The sequence below is a fragment of the Bufo bufo genome, chromosome 7 (genome assembly GCF_905171765.1).
Source record: "Bufo bufo chromosome 7, aBufBuf1.1, whole genome shotgun sequence".
In the NCBI taxonomy this organism is placed as follows: Eukaryota; Metazoa; Chordata; class Amphibia; order Anura; family Bufonidae; genus Bufo; species Bufo bufo.
The window spans coordinates 20,080,175-20,092,891 of NC_053395.1; the positions used below are offsets into that span (position 1 = coordinate 20,080,175).

General features: G+C 47.0%; 1 protein-coding gene across 1 annotated transcript in view; it reads left to right on the forward strand.

Annotated features, from left to right (window-relative positions):
- Window positions 1-101: 101 nt before the first annotated feature.
- The window catches only part of LOC121008140 (rho GDP-dissociation inhibitor 2-like), a 41,631-nt gene continuing 29,015 nt past the window's right edge, over window positions 102-12,717 (forward strand). Inside the window, exon 1 of the mRNA XM_040440502.1 lies at window positions 102-237. The gene's annotated coding sequence lies outside the window, so the exon portion shown is untranslated. The remainder of the gene's footprint in view (window positions 238-12,717) is intronic.

Below are 12,717 nucleotides of genomic sequence, written 5' to 3' on the forward strand. Positions count from 1 at the left end.
TCCCTTAACCCCTTCTGGTGAGGGGCTGAGTTGAATGCGAGCTTTGTTGCAGACCCAGTCACTTCCTGTCCGCCCAGTTCCTGATTGTCAGCCTCTCAGCCCACACCTCCTATGAGACAGTCCAGGCCCCAGCTCATTGGCTGTGAAGTGCACAGGGCTTGGCCACCCCAGAGCTGAGCCTCAAACTTTCAGGACTTCCACCCTGAGCACCGCCTGACACTGAGAAGTTACAATCAGGTAGGACGGCTACAATGTTGCAGCACTTTCTTCTAGTTTGGGGTCTTGGTGGGGCGACTGGGCACTTGTAAGGGGCACAAGGTGTGGTAGGGGGCGAGATCTGCGGGGCTGAACTTTGCACGTTGAGTCGAGTTGGATTATTTGGGGTTGGGTCAGGCTCCAGCCATGAGTTGCATGCGGCAGGGGGAAGCTTACTGCTGTTTTGTCCATGGAAATAGTGACCTAGATCCCACCTCAGGGCTCACTTCCAGAAATTAGCTTTTAAATGAGGCGCCAAGGGGCACGAGGAGGGCGATGCCTCTTTACATTGATGACGGGTTCCTTTAGTTTTAATTTATTGCAAACTGAAGCCTCTTGGGGTTGTGCAGGGGACGGCGGCGCCGCCATCAAGTGGAAAAAAGAACTGTATTTTGCAACTGCTTGATGGAACCCATAGGGCTGTCTATGAATGGCATACACTGGGCACCACTATACCCAATCAGCTGTGCACAGCATTGGCAAACACAACTTGGCGCTGATACTCTGGCGCAACTCATGCTTGCAGTCCCCTATCGCAGGCTGCGCAGTGATTTCCACCTCATATGATATACTGGGAAATTGCTTGTAGTGCAATCCCGAAGTAGCGCTGCATGGCTTCCTATAGACCAGGCATGCTCAACCTGCGGCCCCCCAGCTGTTGTAAAACTACAACTCCCACCATGCCCTTTTGTAGGCTGTCCGGGAATGATGGGAGTTATAGTTTTGCAACAGCTGGAGGGCCGCAGGTTGAGCATGCCTGTCCTACAGCTATCAGCCTACAAAAGGGCATGGTGGGAGTTGTAGTTTTACAACAGCTGGAGGGCCGCAGGTTGAGCATGCCTGATTTAGGACATGGTCTATTTTTTTTTTTTGTTTTGCTGGGCCGCGGAACGGACGTCTGCTGTCCGCATCTTAATTTTATTTTACTGGAAACTGTCAGCAAGCGTGGGTGTAGTGGGTGTAGATGCAGGGCAGGTGTAAAAACCCAGGACCGTTTGTCTCAGGGCTGATGAAGCACACGGCAGTAAGTGTTTTGCAGTCCGCAAAGTTCTATAGGACAAGTTCTATCTTTTTTGCAGGAGCACAGAACGGACATAGTGTGCGCTGTCCCCATCCGATGCACGAACCCTAACACGGGACCACCCCAATAATTGGATTAGATGGAGACTTGTACTAGTGAATGGCAGATCAGTCAGTAGGCGCTTGCTGATGGTTTCCAGGTTTATCCAAAAAGCTTCAGTTTTCATTTCACAATGGCGCCTTTGTTTTCTGGGATCCCTAATGTTAAGCAGTACATTGTTAAAGGGGGTTTTGGTTGACATCAATGTATGACTGGGAAGGGAGGGAGAGGGGATTCTTCGCTGCAGTACCTATCAAGATCCATACCCATGTGGCCGTGTCTGGTACCATTCTACCGAACACATATGGACGACACACTGAGGGCACCATGACACCCAAGTGAGCTCCAGTGCCCCTCATTCTGTTGTTTAGTGGGGGTACTGTCCACCCTCTGAACGTTCATTGATGACCTGCCTTCCCTCTGTAGTCAGGGCCCTCTCCAGCTCAGGTTCTGGGGGCCCTCTGCTTCCCGCTCAGGTGTGTACATTTAGCTTGCATTACAACCACTTCTTCCTGACTTCCTGTTTTGAGTTACCACTGACAGGATGCAGCCATTTTGTAGACTGTATCAATAAATCACCTATCTACATCATCTTCTGAGGACCTCCCATGAGATTCTGATCCCTACTGCCTTGTCATGAATATTGGACGCCTCCTCCTGTTTGGTGTAGGTGACCTCTCTAAGTTGTGGCATCTTTACCTTGTCTTTCTCCAGACCATGTATGTCATCACTGTGTGGGGCCTTATCGTCCGAGCTGAGCCCACCCGTCTGTCCTCTGAGTGTTGAGACGAGAGAGCCGTCTGGTTGTTTTATATTATACCGTACTTTAAGATAGGGGTAAGATGGACTCAGTTATGGGGGTACTGTGGTTTGAAGCCCTCTTTGGGCACTGTGGCTGGCTGGATCTGTTATGGGGGTACTCTATTGTAGTGGCACTGTGGTTGGGGTTCAATGGCTGATGACTTGGAGTTGAGGGTGTGGGGGTACTGCAGTTGGTACTATTATGTGGGGACAGTATGGTCAACTCTACTGTGAGGTACCTGGCTGTGTTGTTGGGGGTACTGTAGTCGGTGTTCTTATGTAGGGTGATATGCTTGGTACTGAGGGTGTAGGTTGGTTTTGCTGCGTGGGTACTCCTGTTGGTACTGTTATGTAGGGGCAGTGTGTGTGGGTCTCTGTGTGGTTGGTTCTCTCATGTGGAGTAATGTCCTTGATGCTGAGGGTTTAGGTTGGTTCTGCAGATGGTACTGTAGTGTGGTTGGCTCCTGTTATGGGGATACTTGGTTCTGTTGTGGGGTACAGTAGTTAGTCCTCTCATGATACATTGTGGTTGGTGGCACTGCAATCGGTGCTGGCCGGCTCTGTTGTGGAGGTACTCTAGTTAGTGCTCTTATGTAGGGTGATATGCTTGGAGTTGAGGGTGTGGAGGTACTGCAGTTGGTTACTATTATGTGGGGACAGTATGGTCAACTCTACCACGAGGTACCTTGCTGTGTTGTTGGGGGTACTGTAGTCAGTGTTCTTATGTAGGTTGGTATACTTGGTGCTGAGGGTGTGGGGGTACTGTTGTGTGGTCAACTCTATGGCGGGGTACCTGACTGCGTTGTTAGGGTAATGAAGGTGTAGGTTGGTTCTGTTATGGGAGTACTACAGTTGGTACTGTTTTGTGGAAGCAATGTGGTTAGCTCTGTTTTAGGGATAACTGGCTCTGTTGAGGGGGGCTCTCTAACCGATACTCTCATGGGGGCATTGTTGTTATCACTCTTATTGTGGTGGTGGTACTGCTGTTGTGTAATGAGGGTGATGGACAGCTCTGTTTTGGGGGTACTGTGGTGGTCTGTAGGTAGCATACATTACTATAATCTCTGTCTACTTCCCTCAATCTCCTTGCGCTCAGCGCTGATTATCTTCCTGTCTCAGTGACTCTCATCCAAGTATCAGAGGACGTGCGAGCTTCTATACAGGAGACTTCCTCTTCATGATGCACAGACTTGTTTTAGCTCCGGAAATTATTCACTTCTCCAAACCGTGTCTCCTCTCTATTTGTTTAGCGATTGAATGCAATCTATTGTTCCCTGTTATCAGCCATAGGGAGCGGCTGACTGTGGTGTTAAAGGGGTTGTCCGGGTTCAGAGCTGCCTGGGTGAAAATAAGGGTAACATCGGAGCATCTAAATCGCGCAGGTCAAGGTCTCATTTGTTTTCAATAACACACTGCAGGGCGGAAACTTCCGCCCGGCAGTGTGTTCAGTGACGTCACTGTCTCTGATGGGTGGGCTTTAGCGCTGCCCTAGCAGTTTTACTGGCTAGGGCAGCGATAAATCCCGCCCATTAGTGCCGGTGACGTCACTAGGCTTCCTGGCAGCCCCATGGAGAGCCCCGGGACGTCACCGGATCTCAAAAAAATGCATTTGCCCTGCGCGATTTAAAGCAGGGCAAAGGAGAGCATCGGAGCATGAACTGCTCCGATGCTCAAGTCAGGGTAGCTGCCGGGGTGAAAATGGAGGTATGGCCGGGTTCAGCTCTTCTCAAATCTTCTCTCCCCATCGTCATGACTTTATATCTCCAGTGTGAGACCCTCCTGAGACATTGACATCCCTATTCCCTATGTGATCGGCATCGGCCACTCCTCTTCTAACTGAGGGAATACGGTGGTGGATGTATGGAGGGTTGGACAACGGGATGAATATGCATTCCTGAAGATTCCCTTACATGTCTGTATATGCTGGAAATGTCCAAGGCAAAAGTATTCTTCAGATCTGTACAAGGTGACTTGACCCTCCTTGTAAGGAATCCTGCTCTACAAGTTCCCGATGACTTGTTCCCCTACAGCCCTGGAGTGACTTGATTCTGGCATGCTGCACTGACACCCACTGCAGGCTGGATAAGGTGTTTATTGGGTGTTTGGCTATGGACTAGGAAGTGTTATTATAGAGTTGTGGACTATGTAAGAAGAGAAGCCATCTGTTCTGTGGCGGTTGTGCCTCATGACGTTTTATCCCAAACCAAAACCAGTCTTTCTTCTTTTAGTACTTCTTTTGTGAGGGTATTTTTTAGGGTGGAGAACTATGGTTTAGCCAGTCTGGGACATGTGGTGGTGACGTGTTATCTTGATGACCTTAAGGGTTAAACATACTCCACCCAACATGCCGCCCCAAACCACAAATCCAGAGGTTCTACCATCTGCTTGGTGGAGGGTAAGGGAATCTTGGCCAATACCAATTGCCATTGGATGAACCCACTGTGGCCACCAACATGCCACCCCAAACCACATATCCACTACCATGCTACCATCAGCTTGGAGGAGGATGAGAGAATCTTGGCCAATACCAATTGCTATTAGATGGACCCACCATGGCGGTGCTGACTGGAGAAAAGCAGAATGATGGTACAGCCTCATGTTCCATCTTCCTTCATCTTTGGTATTGAAAGACTAAGTTTTAACGGAAGATATTTTGGTGAACTAAAACCCTAGACCTTCTTATCTCATGTCACCTTGTTTATAGAGAGACCTTCTATGCCCTGAAATACATGATATGAATGTTAGGTGGTGGGGTGACCGGGGTGAAGAACTATGAAGTCAATCCTGGACCTGTGATGGTAACTTTCTCGAGGTCCTTAAACGGTTAAACATACTCCACCCAACATGCCACCCCAAACCACAGATCCAGAGGTTCTACCATCTGCTTGGTGGAGGGTGAGGGAATCTTGGGCAATACCCATCACCATTGGATGGACCCCCCATGGTGTTGCTGTCTGGTCAAAAGCAGAATGATGGTCTGTGATTCCATCACCCATTGACTCGCTCATCAGACGTCTTAAATGAAGGAAGTGAGTATAGCCTCGTCTTCCATCTTCCTTCATCTTTGGTATTCAAGGACCAAGTTTAAGGGTACTTTCACACTAGAGCGTTATTCTTTTCCGTCATAGAGTTCTGTCCTAGGGGCATCAGTTTTATCCCCATGCATTCTGAATGGAGAGCAATCCGTTCAGGATGTCTTCAGTTCAGTCTTTTTGACTTTTCAGGACGGAGACAATACCGCAGCATGCTACGGTTTTATCTCCGTCCAAAATTCCGGAACACATGCCGGATTTAGCATTTTTTCCCATTAAAATGCATTAATGCCGGATCTGTCCCCGATTGTTCCAGCAACACGGAACCGGCATTGCGGTCTGCTCCTGGACGCTTTCTCTCTTCTTCCTGGTCCTCGGCTGTCGGCTGTGAAGGCTGCGCACAGCGTGGGGTCGCGCTGTGCGCAGCAACTGCACAGCCGACAGCCCAGGACCAGGAAGCGGTGAGTACAGAGCTTTCACCGCTTCCCGGTCCTCCGGTACTAATCAGCGCTGATTAGTATTCACCCCATAAGACGCAGGTGCATTTTCCCCCCTCTTTTGGGGGGAAAAATGCATCCTATGGGACGAAAAATAATTTGTGGCCAGCAGGGCTCAAGAGGCAGCTGCCTTGGGCCCCCCAGGAGCAACTGGGTCCTTTTGCCCTGCTTTAAAGATGGCCCTGCTTGGTTTTATGGGATTTCTTGGGTGGAGTAGTCCTCGGTCACCTGTCTTATTTCAGTTACTATGAGGAAGTGACTTGATTTGTTGAAAGGAATTCGACCAACAGAACACTCCCAAGTCACCTTTAATCTGAAGTAGGAGGAACATGAAGCCTGCGTGCAGGAGTGACTCAATGTCTATGCCCTAATCCCATAGAGAAAGTGTCATGGTACTGATAAGCCAGAGACTGACCTACCATTGTGTCTCTGGAAGTTTCTATGAAGATATGAGATCACCATTTATGAGCCCTATCTACCCATCTCCACCACATACTGACCTCTCTAAACCTTCAACCTGAATATATAGGTGATATAGGAGCTCCACACTATAGTACATGTGTTCATGGTTTTCTGCATCATTGTGTGCCAGTTTTTATATGGAGGCACATATTGTTCCAATGCATGATGTATTACACAAGTATCATTGCTCCTATGGAGCTCCACGGCAGCACAGTTCATGGAGGACCATGTGGCATTGCTTTGTTGGCCTCAGGAACATCAATGATACAAATTGCTACAGCATATCATGTGACAGAACAGATACAGTATCTGGTAGGGTTATGTAACCTATAATGACCTTTGTAGGAAACATCACCAGGACTCCAAAAATTCCTTGGTTCATCTTCTAGACCACAAACACTGCCCTCATCTCCCACCCTCGCGTCTTATCTGTTGTCACCAAATTGATGGATGGGCCATGTTATCTTCAACCTCCCCACCACCATTCCTTGTATTATCAGGAGTCTACATTTTTATTTATTTGTTTCTTATCTTGAAATATTTGTTCGTTCCATTTGGATGATGTCATCCTGTCCTTGTAAGTCTGTGACAGCCCCATGTGGCAGAAGATTGTCGGGAGGGAAGCGTTCTCTCCAAGGAATCGCCTGCTCGCTAAAACAATGGAGACCACTGCTATTACTTGGCAATCAGTGGCAGAATTACACTGCCAGATGATCGCTAACGAGCGTTTATGCTCTCCCTATGGAGATGCAGTACCTCCCTTAACCTAGAAAGGCATCAATTGCATATATAGAAGTAATCTACATAAATAGTGAGCACAGCTCTGCAGTATAATACAGGATGTTGATCAGGATATGTAATGTATGTACACAGTGACTGCACCAGCAGAATAGTGAGTGCAGCTCTGGAGTATAATACAGGATGTAACTCAGGATCAGTACAGGATAAGTAATGTAATGTATGTACACGGTGACTGCACCAGCAGAATAGTGAGTGCAGCTCTGGAGTATAATACAGGATGTAACTCAGGATCAGTACAGGATAAGTAATGTATGTACACAGTGACTGCACCAGCAGAATAGTGAGTGCAGCTCTGGAGTATAATACAGGATGTAACTCAGGGTCAGTACAGGATAAGGCTACTTTCACACTAGCGTTCGGAGTGGATCCGTCTGATGTTTCATCAGACGGATCCGCTCCGATAATGCAGACGTTCGCATCCGTTCAGAACGGATGCGTCTGCATTAAAACTTAGAAAATTTTCTAAGTGTGAAAGTTGTCTGAGCGGATCCGTTCAGACTTTACATTGAAAGTCAATGGGGAACGGATCCGCTTGAAGATTGAGCCATATTGTGTCATCTTCAAGCGGATCCGTCTCCATTGACTTACATTGTAAGTCTGGACGGATCCGCACGCCTCCGCACGGCCAGGCGGACACCCGAACGCTGCAAGCAGCGTTCAGCTGTCCGCCTGGCCGTGCGGAGGCGAGCGGAGCGGAGGCTGAACGCCGCCAGACTGATGCAGTCTGAGCGGATCCGCATCCATTCAGACTGCATCAGGGCTGGACGGAAGCGTTCTGCTCCGCTCGTGAGCCCCTTCAAACGGAGCTCACGAGCGGACAGCAGAACGCTAGTGTGAAAGTAGCCTAAGTAATCTAATGTATGTACACAGTGACTGCACCAGCAGAATAGTGAGTGCAGCTCTGGAGTATAATACAGGATGTAACTCGGGATCAGTACAGGATAAGTAATGTGTATATATAAGGTATACAATTCACTGAAAAAGTGAGTTTTTGCCTTTATATATAAGGTATACTTGCTGTTTCTGCTCATATAATGGATTTCAATATCGATATACCGCATGACACCAACAGGGGAGATTTTATTATTTTGTTTTTATATTTTTTTTTTTAGCAATGAAAAACTATTTAGGAATTTTATTCTATCAGATCACTTGCGGTATATCTTGCTATTCAGGGAGTGAATCTTCAGATGTAGGTCCGGCCATTCGGATGATTTGCCGCTTTGCTCCCGGACATTTTTGGGTGTGTGACGCACAACGTTGTATTTTCTGTTTGGACAGAACCTTGTATTTTGTGAGATATCTGCGCACAGTGTTTATGATGTGAGGGCGATCCGTCTTTGTCCTCTCCCGCTTTCACTGCGCACATTTCTAAACAAACTCCGCTGCCAGAATCTCATTTGTCCTTCTTCTTTTTCTAAGCAAAGATTGTTAAAACACATGTGAAGTCCATGTCTTGTGACATATCCCACAAGCCCAGGAACATATTAGTGCAGCGGGGGCTCCGCTCCGCCCTGCGCTGAGATGCACTGGTGGAAGTGGGAGAGCATCTGTCCGCAGTTTTGTACCTATGACACCGGCTGACCTGTTACATGTGCGCTTGGCAGCTGTAGGCGTCTGTGTTGGTCCCATGTTCATGTGTGCCCGCATTGCTGAAAAAATGATGTTTTACTATATGCAAATGAGCCTCTAGGAGCAACGGGGGCGTTGCCGTTACACCTAGAGGCTCTGCTCTCTCTGCAACTGCCGCACCCTCTGCACTTTGACAGGACCAGGAAGTGTGGCCGTGTAATTCAAAGTGCAGAGGGCGCGGCAGCTACAGAGCCTCTAAGAGTAATGGCAGCGTCCCTGTTGCTCCTGGACAGGGGTGCACCTAGCCTTTCTGCTGCCTGAGATGAAAGCTGAAACGGCGTCCCCTCCCCCTCCTTCCCAATGTCCTACTGTTAAAGATGCTGGAGGGATATGCAGAGATGAGCGCTTTCACAATTGCCCATGGCTCCTCCGCTGCCCCCCACTTGGTCCTATCTGACACCACCTGAGGCAATCTCCTCACCATGCCTCATTGGCGGTGCAACCCTGCTCCTAGAGGCTCCTTTGCATATATTAAAACTTTATTTTTCTCAGCAATACGGGCAATACATGAACATGGGACCAACACAGATCTCCAGCTGCCAAGCGCACATGTAACAGGTCAGCCGGTGTCATGGGTACAAAACTGCTGACAGATGCCCTTTAATGCAGCGTAGAGAGGCAGTCTACTCTATAGCACCTAGAGCTTCCTGTGACCACATATAGCCACATAGTTGTGGTCACCCAGACAGGAAGACGAGGGGTTCTGAGGCAAGTTCTTTATTCTTCCTGTTGCCTGAATGGGAGGAACCCATACCGCACAAGTCTGTGCAGCTTTGGGGGCACTGTAGTGTATAGCGCAATCGGCTTTATTGTATATATTTCCACCATTTATGGGAAGAACTTGGTTCCCCTAACTCCATTCTGAAAGCAAAAATCCTGAATATGGGCCGGGCCCTGTACAAAAATGTTTGTAGATGCCTCAGTCGGCTGTAGAGACTTGTTGTAAGTCACGTGTTTCTGGTGTCTGATCCGGAGCAAGCTGTGGCAGGTCTGGATGAAGCGGGAGAGAGCGAGTCTATGATGCAATACACCCGGCGTGAATACTTCTGTCTTTTTCTAACATAAAACTGAGAAAAGTGATGGACATTTAGTTGTCCTCTTGTTGGACTATAACGTGGCCGGGCAAATCCCAGGAGCCGGATGTAGATATAGGACGAGAAGCTGCACCAATGGTTCCAACTCTTTGGATTGTTTTATAACCAGGCCTATGAAAGGTCTCATTTTTGAACCCCTAAAAAGTAAAATTGGCCCCTAAACTTTCTAGTGTTAGGGCCACCCCTGTCTCCATGTCTATAGATGTACAGTAGATGCTGACATTGGTGTCGCCCTCCCACCAATAATATGTATGTGGTCACCTTCCTGACTTCTCTTTGGCCAGTAAGTTAGGGTCCATTCACACGTCCATAAAATGGGTCCGCATCCGTTCCGCAATTTTGCGGAACAGGTCCGGGCCCATTCATTTTCAATGGGGCTGGAATGTGCTGTCCGCATCCTCGTTTGCGGATCCGCACTTCCTTTCCTCAAAAAAATAGAACATGTCCTATTCTTGTCCGCAATTGCGGACAAGAAAAGGCATTTTCTTTTAGAGTGCCGGCGATGTGCGGTCCGCAAAATGCGGAACGCACATTGCCAGTGTCCGTGTTTTGCGGATCCGCCAAACACATACGGACGCGTGAATGGACCCTTAAAGGGTGTTTATATTTTTGCAACCAATCCCTTAGGCCTCTTGCACACAAATGTTTTTTTTTTTTTTTTCCGTTTACATTTCATTTTTTGCAATCCGTATACGGACCGTATACGGAACCATTCATTTAGGCCTCTTTCCCATAGGCGTGTGCGCCCCGTTGCCGTATTGCGGACCGCATTTGCGGATCCGCAATACACGGGCGCCGTTCAGCGGGCCTTCCGCATCACAGATGCTGACCAATTCACTTCAATGGGTCCGCAAATCCGGAGATGCAGAATGGAATCCTACGGAAGCACTACGGAATACTTCCGTGGGGTTTCGTCCCATACTTCCGTTCCGCAAAAAGATAGGACATGTTCTATCTTTTTGCGGAACGCCGGATCGCGATCCGCTGCGGCTGCCCCACGGACTGTGCTCGTGCATTGCGGCCTGCATTTTGCACACGCCCGTGGGAAAGAGGCCTTAAATGGATCCTCAAAAAAAGGGAAGGTACTACGTATGCCTTCCGTTTCCGTTTTTAACGGACAAGGATAGTACTGTTCTATCGGGGCCCAGCTGTTCCATTCCGCAAAAAAACAGAATGCACACGGATGTCATCTGTATTTTTTGTGGATCCGTTTATGTCCCTTTATCTCTGACCACAGAAACTCCAATCAGCTGAAGAAGGTCCCTATTGACCGAAACGTCCGGCTCGTATATGGATAGTCGTTACGCAGCATTTAATTTCCTATAAACTGGATCATGAAGCTCTTATTGTGAAAATCACAAAAAAAAAATTACCTTTTTTAAATTGCAAAAAATCTTCTGTCTGCCGCATATTTATACTATTGCTTTCTTCTGCTGTCTTGAAGATATCACAAGAGAGGTGGAGGAGGCATGAGCGCAGGATCAGACTACACATTGTGTTTGTAGTCTGTAACCATGGAGACACATAGGTCTGCCTATCGAGCTGTATACATAGCTACACTTCTTCTTTTTTTTTTTTTTTTTTCAGCCATATTGTATTGTCACAAGTAATGGTGGAAGAGACTTTTTTTTTTTCCACTGGATTATGCCTTGTGGCTTTGGAATGTCACTAGCCTCCAGGAGCTTCTTGTATTCCTGGCAATAAATAATCGCTGTACTCTTTTATAAAATTAGAATCTATCTCTTTTATATAAAACCTCAAAAACAAGGGACAGGCAGAGCCCTGTACAATGGATCTATTATACATCTTCTATTACATTTATGAATAAACTGGGTCGGCGCCATTGCTGGAGGCTAAGATATCAGTCAATGGAACAGTGCCTCTAGTGGGCAAAAGGGAGAATAACAGAACATTATCAGGAAATCTAAGATATATATTTTTATTTATTTATTTATTTTTCTATTGTACTTTTGTTTTTAAGCTTCCTTCTGCCCCGGGCTCGGTTGCTGCACTGCAGAAGTGACATAATGTGGTACTTTGCTACTTTTTTGTGAACCCAACACACCCATGTATTCCACAATACCTCAAGGGGTTAAAGGGGTTCTCCGGGAATTAAGAAAATGATTAAATATTACATTATCATAAATATATTCCGAAATACCTTTCATTCGTTATAATGGCTTGTATTGTGTGGGGAGCAATCATTAGGAGAAATAAAATGGCTGCCCTCCTATTAGTGAAAACAAATCCTGTCCTAATCACACAGGAGGACAAGTTACTTCAGAGCACTGAACTAAAGAGCTGCCTCATCCTCATCTCTGTTCTGCTTGTCAGGGATTATGATCCTGAATACAGCTGATAAGATCTTCAGCTGAATCTCTGTAGGAATGGAGCTCATGAGGAGACATGAAGTACAGGGAGGACAGACAGGACAGACTGTGGTAATGGAGACTGCATACAAGTGCTGCTGCTCATCAATCACATCCCCACCTCCTCCCTGTACTTCATGTCTCCTCATGAGCTCCATTCCTACAGAGATTCGGCTGAAGATCTAATTCAGGATCATAATCCCTTACAAGCAGAGAGGAGGATGAGGCAGCTCTTTAGCTCAGTGCTCTGAAGTAAGTTGTCCTCCTTTTGTGATTTGTGAGAAAGATTCAAATTCCTGCTCCGGCGCTTCAAAGCCAGTAGTATAAAATCTTCTTTATTAAATTAAGATGCGCACAAAATAAAACGCATTTCGGGGAAAAGGCATTTCGACTATAGTCCCCTTCATCAGGTTGGCATTGGTGATCCCTCCTGTGTGATTAGGGCAGGTTTTGTGTGTACTAATAGGACGGCGGCCATTTTTTTTCTCCTAACGATTGCTCCTCATATAAAATGAGCCATTATAACTAATGAAAGGTATTTGAGAATATATTTATAATAAAGTAATATTTAAGTATTAAAATTTTCTTTAGTTTCCGGAGAACCCCTTTAACTATTGAGCATTTCCATTGTGTAAGCGCTTATTAGTACAGGAC